The sequence below is a fragment of the Streptopelia decaocto genome (assembly GCF_964273445.1).
Source record: "Streptopelia decaocto genome assembly, chromosome: 4".
Lineage (NCBI taxonomy): Eukaryota > Metazoa > Chordata > Aves > Columbiformes > Columbidae > Streptopelia > Streptopelia decaocto.
Window position 1 is genome coordinate 3,354,776 of NC_138658.1, and position 10,453 is coordinate 3,365,228.

A 10,453-nucleotide genomic window follows, 5' to 3' on the forward strand; every position below is an offset into this window, starting at 1 on the left:
CTTGGGGTGAACTTCTTGCTATCTTTCCATTAAGGGACCAGATTTTGTTCTTCTTTGTATATACTTTTAATCAAGTTTCCTGCCATTTTTTGGGACACGCTATGATAAAATTATGTGTCCTGGTAGCAACTTGAGAACCTCTTTGGTGACCCTTTCTCTGCAAAAAAAAAATCACAAGTTGCTGGTTGTATGCCACCTTTTTTACTAGTCTGTTCTCTATTGACATTTCTTGTTTTGCCTATAAAGTAAACAAAAAGAAGCCTAAAAAACATTGAAACCTCATGATTGGGCTCTTTGGAAAACATGTATTGAGCTGGATAAATGAGAGCCAGGCTGCGGTGCTGGATCCTATATTGCAGGTAGACCCACTTTAAAGGGAGGTAGGGAGCAAAAAGCTCCAGTATGAATTTCACATACTGACCTTGGATGTTGCTGTTAACCATATGGAAATAATTACAAAACCCATATTGCTCAGAATCTTTATTTTATTCGTAATTCTAGGATTTTCTTTTTTTTCTCCCACCTTTCTACTGTCAATATCCTCCATAGCCTGAATATTGCTTTGCGCCTGGCTGGAATAATATTGTTTGCCAGCTTACAATCAAAGGGAGCACAGAGAAAAAACAGCTGAGCCGCATTAGGCAGAGGCAGCCTGGGCTACATTTCTTTGCTGTTGAATAACACGCCACAGGTGCAGGATTAGCCCAGCTCATGGTGCTGTGTTTGCCCAGCAGAGCCCCCCGAGCCGCCCTCTGCTCCTCACATGACTCTCATCTTCAGGGAATCCAGCGAGCCCACGGAAACCCACTGTAAGTAGGTTTAGCTTTTCAGCTCACAAAGAACTTGCCTTTAAAATAGTTTTTCTTTTTAAATTTATTTTTAAAGCCTGATTTGAGTAGTTCAACAGATTTTGTAGGAAGGTCAAAGAGCAGCTAAAGGAAAAGCAGCTGCACCCCCTGTTCTGTGTCCCAGAGAGAGGAACCTGGGCATGGCCAGCAGCAGGTTAGGTGGGGTTTTGTGTTTGAAGCTTTAGTTCTGGAAGGGAATGAAATCCTGGAGATGTCCTGGGATTGTGGGGCGGAGTTGGTGCGGTGTGAGGGGTCTGCTGGAAAGCTTTGGATAATTTAGTTTGGAGGAGAGAGGTGGTAGATTTACAGAAGACCTGGTAATTGGCATTCAGCCTGACAAGGAGTTTAACAGGATGTTTCTCTTTTTCTCCTGAAATATGCTTGAATATTACTCTTTGATTTTGAAGTTATCTTAAAAATAAATATTATAGTAATAACAGAGCAATTTTGATGTCAGCTTTGCATTTTGAGGGTGAATTGCAGACTTGGAACTGGTTTTAGCCTTAGCAATAGATAACTTTCTGTCTAACTTTAAAGGTAATTTGGCAATACATAGCACCTGTGTATGTCAATAATTCTTATTAAAATGCTGCATCTGCTCTATACATTTTAAACACTAGTTAATTGGACAAATAGCCAAATAATAGAACTAGTTGTTCTTTGTCTGCTAAAACTTTTAATCACTGTTCATAAATGGCAGAATTGTTCCTTGCTTCATACTCTATAGAGAACGACTAAAGAAAGAAAGGTAGTCATGCTGCTCTTGAAAACTTCTGGTCAAGATATAGAGCACGTGGGATAGAGGTTTTAAGGATGTTTGCAATTGTTTTTTCTTCCTTAGACTTTGAAGTGCTTTATGAAGCGCAGTTATAAAGATGTACCCATATGACATTGGAACAAACCAAAGCAAGCAGCCCTGGTGGGGTTGATGGCTGGTTCCTCCTCTCATGAAGGCTGGAGTGGGTGGGCGAGTGTGGCATCCTGCCCATGGGAACCAGTGGATAGTTTGATGGCAGTGTCATCTGGCAGAGCACAGGTGGCACCCGCCTCCTTCCTGCCCAGACACCAGCTCAACAGATGCTCTGGAGCATTCAGACAGGGAAATGCTTTTAGGCTGTTCAAATGCTTCAGGAAAACCATAGCACTTATGTCTGTGGGCAAAATTGATTATTGTTCTTTCACACATGCAATTAATTTTGGTTTGTGATGGAGATGCTTTCCTCCCCCTTTAAATGGATTTATTTGTTTTCTGTCAAAGTGAATAAGTCAATGACACTTTCTGTTGCACTGGGCCAGGTTTGCAGAAGATAAGATGTGTGCCTCAGCCGCCCTTTGTGAGCACAAAGATCTTCTTCATCGCTTGCGATTTCTACACATGCAGTTCAAATCCCCGCTCAGCATGTGCGGGGAGGCCAACAGTAGCAGCAGTCAGTGCAGTTCAGTCCCTGCCTTGGCAGCTGAACAGGGCAAGAATTTATACCATCACTTGTCCAATTACATAAAAACACTGCTTGGCCTGGTCACTTGGCAGGGTGGCGTTTGCCTCTGGGAAGAAGAATTCTTGCAGGTCCTTGAGCGCTTCGTTCAGCAACAGTGAGTTGCTGAGTGTGCCATAAATTTGGTAGATGCCATCAGCATCCCTGCATCCCACAAGAAAAATTATCAAAATAATATACTAGTGTTTTTTTCAGATGCTAAATTATCTGTCCTTCTGGGAGACAGACAGGCACGTGGGGAGGGGACTTGGTAGGAAGCATTATATTCCCCATGATTTGGGAAGCATTTGTGATAAGCTGATCAATACACCAAATTTAAAGGAAGCTATATATCTATATATGGCCATAACATTTTTAAAAAGCCATTAAAAATATAGCATGCTTATGCCATAAGATATCTATATGACAGTTTTGTTGTTTAGCATGTCTGCATCATTAAATTTATTCTTATGAGAAGAGGGAACAACTCCAACATAGTAGGATTGGGAAGGGAGCCTGTGATTTATGAAGTAGTTTACCCTTTAGGCTGAGCTGGGGATATGTCACATCGACTCATGAACAGCCAAATCCAGTTAGAAGGGCACTAGCACCTCTGAATAATGTTGGCACTGTCTTCTGCAAGCATGGCATGTGCTCATGCTAATTATATTTTAATATACAGGTGCAGTCTTTGATGTTGGGGTGAGAATGGCTAGCTGATATTTTTATCTTCCAGGCACTATTTTTGTCTTGACTGCTGGCATGGTGCTCCTGGGTTTCTTTTCATTGGAAAAGTTAACAGGAGTGATGGTGATTTATTAAGCATATCTATGAGACTCACAGGGTCAAAACCATCTATTGCTCTTTCTTTTAAATGCCATTGCCTGAATGCCTAAATCTAAATATCATCTGAAATTATAAGTAGTAAAAATCCACAGCTTGCCCATTGCAATCTTCGATGCTTTCCTGAAGATTAGATAGCAAAGCATAGTTTAGTAGTGATGGTATCACATTGCGTTGCTTCCTGTCTGTATTTTTTTGATCCTGTTCCTAGTGCTTAGGAGAGTTTTCCAAATGGCTTGTGATGATGTTTGCATAATCTCCTGATGGTGGCATTCGGTGTTTGCTGCTTGGAATTGCATGTGTATGAGGGGATTTGCAGCTTAAAACCAGAAATAACTAGCTTTGGATATTAACAGCAATCTCCCTATCTTTCTTTACATAAACGTTTTCTAAATTAAGAGTGCAGCACAGACTCTGCTGGTTGTAGTTCGTATCTAGACTGCTTGTTGCACATCTTGGTACTCAAGCTCCCATTCCTTTTTTTGTTCAGGAGCTGCTCATAGATGGGAGATGATGGGGTTTTGCAACTGAGCCTTGCCTGGCATAGTTTCTTAAGTTTTGACTATATTTAGCTAGACATTTTTCCCGAGATGCTGGTAAGTAAGAGATGAAGAAGCTCAGGTACATAAAAATGATGAGAGATAAAAACAACCTTTTTTCTTTCGGAGGAACTGCTTCAGCAATTTCATTGAAATAGTTAATTTTTGCTTTCTGTGGTAAGGAAAATTGTAAGTTTGATGAAGACATGAGACTATCTTTTAATGTGCCCGTATACACTGTACCTGTGCAGTAGCTTAGTTTCTATCTGAAGCTATCCTGTAAAGTAAACGTAGGCACTCATTGTGGATCAAACTGATAAGTAAAACAATATACAAAATAATGCCACCATGGAAAACTTGCATTTCTGCATGTTTTCTCACAAAGCTAGGCTATCATGCCTTTGAAATAAATAACCCTTTCTAATTATTTTATGGTACCTTAAATACCAACACTTTGGGGAGATCAGAAGTCTGATCTAGCTGCACCTGCATCTCCTCTGATTATTTTCAAGCAATGCTCTCCTATGACTGAAAAGGCTTTTGGGGTTGAAGTAAGAAGAGACAGTCATTCCCAGATCTGTTATCCTCATACATGCATTAAATAGTAGTGCTTTAACACAAATGTTTTCAAATGTTGGTTCACTTTGAATTGTACAACACACAATTCAGAAAAGAATAGCAGTAGCTCCAATGCATGCTACCTCTGAATTTGCTCTGTGAAATGCAACTTTTGAAAAAGATGATATTAGAAATAAAGAAAACATAGTGATAATGAGAATTATGTGAAATACCTTTTTATTAATCTTTGCAAATATTGAAAACTCCAGTTTTAAAAGTTTTTCTTTGTCACTGAACATTTCTAGATGGAACCAAAGGACTGTAGAAGATGGACTTGAGTGGTAGAGTTGAGGAAATTCTTTGTTAATTGGGAATTACAGTGGGTAGGGGTAAACTCTACTGAGTCCAAGCTGGCAGGCAAGAATACTTGGCATGTACTTTCCTTTGTAGATTTTAAAGTCATCATTCTTTTGTGCTTTTTTCCTATTCTGTTGAGACAGTCTCTCATGCTATGAAGTGTGCCAACCAGTTCCAATTTACAGTGATGTAATAGTGGACAGCAAATTACATTTTCCATGGGTTATGACACCAAAGCAGCCTTTGCACTTTTAAGTTGCAAGCAGAATGCTACATGTATTAATTTGAATGGCCTTGTCTCAGTGGCTTTGCCACAGCTTGTTACATTCCATGCTGAACTTAACTAATTTAGCTAATAATGTCATGTGTGATTAAGATGGTCAAACAGGCTTTGTGGGAGAAAGGTGCTTATCCTTTTTAATCAAACACAAAACCAGTTCTGAAAAATAAATACATTACTTAAAGTAGAGCCTTATACATGTAGCTATATTGGCATTTGGTGGCAACTCTGAATGCGGACAGAAGTAGTTTTAAGAAAACTATCTTGACAGATTGTTTAAAATTACATCAGATTGTATCCTTTCTTTCTTTGCATCATGAATAGAAGCAAAACCACCCCAAATTTTGAACTATATATGAGAGGGAACAGTAAGTAGGTTCTACATATTTTGGTGTACAAAAAAAAAAAACTGCAGCATAGGTGGGAAACACTACCAACATGCTACAATTTTTTTGCTATGCCAGTTTATTACAGTGGATCTATACCAGGGTACAGCTAATTTCAAATACCATTTGATATCAACCTCATTTGGAGCTCACTAGTACAGTCATGCACTAATTATAAAACAGTTTGTTTTCTTGTTTTGTTGTTTGTTGTTTTTTTTTTTTTCATTTTCCTGTTGTTTTTATGCCAGATTTTGTTTACTGTGGTTTTGGATCAAAACTGTACAGTTCTCAGCATTTGACCTTTCCTTGGGTTTTATGGTAGCCTTGAATATCCAGCAGAGGGAAACTGACATGATCCATTTTTCCATCTCTGCTATATGATTGTCAGCAATGAAAAGTCTTTTACTGTTACTCTAGACTATTTTACACAGTAGATCAGGCTGAGTTCAGAGGTGTAATTTATTCCAACTCCTTTAACTGGACTGTGTTCACCAAAATAGTCCTTTATCTGATGACTGTGAAGTACAGTGAGTTAGCAGTTAGTTATTTCCCTTTCTCTTAATCATGGTTGATGGTATAACCCTGGCCTGCTGGGAAGTCATCAGGCTGTAGTTTATGATTGAGCATAGAAAACTTTAGCAAGGTGTCATATGATAGTTTTATATTTTAATAAAAGTATGATTTGAGGTATAGATGAAGTAACTTTGTGGTTTAAAACTTCCATCCAATGGTTTTGTGCACTTGACTGATTTTGTTCTTTTTAATTGCTGTTCAGACACTTTTGCGAGAGCTTACTTAATTTCCAGTCCAAAGCAGCAGCTGGAACAGCAGTTCTGTGATGTGCTAAGCTTCCTAGGTCTATTTTCTCTAAAGAATCGCACATTGCTCCCTGTCAGTGGGTGCTGTTGCAAGCCAGACGTCGTTATTTGCCTGGGAAAACACAAATGGATGGCGCTGCAATAGTTTGAGGTTTCAAATACCCTACATAGAAAGTGGGGTGAGCAGAGCACTCCAATACTTTAACATCTGTTTTAGGAAGGAGCAGGTCTGACTTTTACTCCTGATTAACCCATGCAAAGTCCTGCAAGGTCTGCTTTTTCACTGCATGTAAATCACATGGCTGTGGCATAGAAATTGATCTGTTGAGACAACTATTGCTAATTATTCATCCTCTGGGAACAGGACCGCTTAAGACTTGGATTGCAGAATACAGAGTAACAAAATACAGAGCCTTTTCGCCTCCTACATTACCAGACTTGTTGACTCAGAGCAGTGTCCAGCAGTCATTGCCATCTGATGGCTGTGGGCCGGTGTGAAATGAGCTATTGGGCTTTATCCAGATTCTAGTGGAGAAATTCCTGTCCAAATTGCATAACTATGGCTACAGTTGGCAGGGGCTGGAGTACTTATTGGCAGCCATAGCAGAGAGCTTGAAGTGTGAATGTATATTAAGAGATGGGCTCCCTAGATCAGATATTTTGGACCTATGTGAGCCAATGCAAAGCTTAAATAGGTGATTTTCCTTCTGTGTGCAAGGTACCACTGTCTACAGACCTATTAAACAACATTATTTAAAACCAAGATATAAGTTGTCCTAGTGGTTACTTGACTGTGATTGTGGAGTGGAGGTTTGTGATCACTTCTCTATCATTTAAAAAATTATAGCAAAATTGAAAATCCATGAAAAGGCTTGCCACATAAGAAGGAAGGAGTTCATATTTAGATATAAAGGCTTAGTGACCACAGACTACCATCAAGTCTAGGAGGGATGGGAAGAAAATAGAATACCATATCCAAGAAGGTTTATTTTTTGGCATGGGGATTAGTAGGGGTTTAGACGAGACATTAGTCATTCCCATGGTCATCCAGGATAATGCTTTCATTTTGCAGCAGTTTATATGTTCCTTATATTTCTTTTCCTGGCTTCAAGATCTTTGTAGATGTGCCTTTCTGTAAAGACTGCTTTGGGATATTATGAAGGATCTCAGGTGGAGCAAAGCATGTAGAGAGACACACTGACATTTGGAAAAACAACAAACAACAACAGCAGCATGCTTCTCAGCACAGAGTCCCCTTGCTAGGGTAGACATTCATGATTTTGAGCAGTTCCAGTCCCACAGAGGAAAATACTTCTCAGGAGCAGTACTCCAAATAGACACAAAATCCCTGGTGGCTGCCTGTGGTGGAAGGTGCTTTGTACATACTAGTGAATTTTAAGGGGGGGGGGGGGGAAGCAATAAACTGACAAAATCTAAATTTGATGAAGATGTACCAGTCTGATGGTGACCTTCAGGCTCTCAACTGTTTTGATTAATTCCCTGATGCAGTCACTAAGTTTCTCAGCAGACTAGAACAGCCTTATTTCTGATACCACTGTTTTTCTGCAACTGTCCTAAGCTGTGCTCAGTTCATCAGGGAAGGGAAGCTGGCCATAAGCTGCAACAGAATAGGCTACAGCAGAGAAGCAGCCAAATTTAAATAGCCTGAAATCCCTTGTTTTCAGGGCATTTGGACATAGCTCCTTAGGAGAGCTTTCAAAACCAAGAGGGTTTCTAATCCCTAGATAGAGCCAGGACTGCATGACCAACACGTGCTTGTTACAGCACAGCAGCTGATGCCAGAGGAACAGGCTGTTCACCATCCCAAACTGTGCATTTCACACCTGAAAGCAGGAGAAACCTATTGCTAAACTGGAAAGCTCTTGTGGGTTTCCTGTTATACTTTACAGTTTGGGGAAGGGGCTGCAGAATATCTTGCTGCTCGGAAGTCAAGCAGATGTAGAAGCCAAAAAGACCTTGTTGAAACTCAGCTCTAAGTAGGAGAAAAGTTTTTACATGTTCCATGGTCACCTGCTGGGTGAGACATCTGAATTTCAGAGGGACAGGGTCTGCCCATCTTTTTAGCTAGCAGCCAGGAATTTAAGGTGTAAAAGGAACAAGAGAATAGAATGTGAAGAGTTTTTGATTTTAGATTATAGGAAAGGGCCTGATTAAAATTACCTTATTGCTACCTCTTAATTGTATGTATACAACACTAAACTACAATGATTTTGCACTAGTTTTGACTGTGGGCATTATCTGAAAGCAAAATTGTAGTCTACATCCCTATTTCTTGCTCTTGGAAAGTGTAAATTTGAATGCTAGCCTATTTGTCCTAAGTTTTCTGAAAACAAAACTACATGTCTAAATATCCACCTAGAATCACAGACTCATTTAGGCTGGAAAAGATCATCAAGTCCAACTATTAACCTGGCACTGCCAAGTCTACCAATAAACCATGTGATCACCACCTATGATGCTTTAATGGTACTTCAGATTTCTGATTCTAACTCAGCATCTCCCACCCGTCTTATTTTAACTAAGACTACAACCAGGCCTAGAGATATAAGCTGCTGTTGTTAATAGCAAGTTCTGCAGAAGCTGTTCATGATCACACCCCTGATGAGTGATGGGCACAGATTGCATTGGAGTATAATGGCCTTATACATTTGCTGAAAAACAGAATGACCTTCAGTTCTATGTATTATGAGGAAGGTACTCAGTTGTCTAAATTTAACATTTTCAGGCACTTTCAAATGTGTGATTAAACCTCCTTTTTTTGTACTAGGTGTAAAATGCTTTCGGTTTTGAACTCCTTGCTGAGGAAAGATCATTGCTGAAACTGTAGGTAGCTTATGGAAACAGCCATGGAAATTATACACAGAGCAAGCTGTTTCACTTTGTTGCCTCATGAGCTTCAAAGGAATACAAAAATTGCTGATTGAAAGAGAATTTGCTTAATCTCTAATCCCATGACCCAGGGAGCAAACATCTGTTAGTACTAATTTGTGGTACACAGGCTGCATTTTGAAGTACCATAATAATGAAAAAACAAACCAAACCACACAGCATATTTTTGGTCTTAATTTAAGCACCTACTGCATCTTTAGGTACATCTGTGAGTACATAGATATACAATATATATTGAGTGAGCTAATTCATTTAGTTCTAATTTTGCCAAGTGTTAGTAAAAGCAGTATGGGACTTCAACATCCAGTTGTGTCATGAATCCAATTAATATTTTGATGTTGGGCACAACGGTTACAAGCCCATAGTTTGTAACTAGTTTTCTGGTTTAACTTTAAGAGGTCAGCTAATCAAAAATCCAGTCAATTTTAGTGGAATACATAGGTACTGAGGAAAGGTCAAGCCATACAAATTTTATATTTCATAGATATCACATTCTGATATAGCGAATGAATGCCTTTCATTTGTATCACCTTAATATATTAACATGTCTCTTATGCAAGGAGTGGAAGGGCTATACTGTTTCAAAAAGTTAACAGTTCTCTAAATGAGCCCTTCTCACATGCAAAGCCCCAGTGTTTCCACAGCTAACAAGTTTCAGCATGGAAGTTTTCCTAGTTTGCTAGGAAAGTGTTCAGGAAGAGACTGGACAATGTCCTCAGACACACGGTGTGACCTGTGGGGTTGTCAATACAGGGACAGGAGTTGGACTCAATGATCCTTGTGGGTCGCCCCCAACTCCAGACATTCTATGATTCTACTTGTTCCCATCAGCTCTGTTTGTCCATCTATCTGGAGGGAGCTGAAAAGGATACAGTTTTCTGTCAGCTCCACACTGTATGAGTCCTGATGGTGGAAGTTTGGGGAGCATTTTAGAGTCAAAGCTGCAGTTCAAGAGCTAACAAGAATAAGAATAAGAATAAGAATAAGAATAAGAATAAGAATAAGAATAAGAATAAGAATAAGAATAAGAATAAGAATAAGAATAAGAATAAGAATAAGAATAAGAATAAGAATAAGAATAAGAATAAGAATAAGAATAAGAATAAGAATAAGAATAAGAATAATCCAGTTGTTTCTAAAGACTTAACAGTATATTTCAAGCCTGCTCTTCAACTACTCTGTTGGAGACAGCTGTTCGCAAATGACCCTTTAGTAAGATTTCTTACGGGAAAGCAAAAGGAAAGTGAGAAACTTTCATGAAGCCTTTTGCACTGATCTGCTTTTTGTCTTTGAGGCTTAAAATATTCACAACCACTGAAAGCTGATATTTATGAGTGGGGGAGGAGGCAGTTTCTTAAACAGCTCCCAGCCCATCACCAACATCTCTAGCTGTACTCTGCCAGCTCCATGGAGATTCAGTACTCTGATATTTTTGGAAG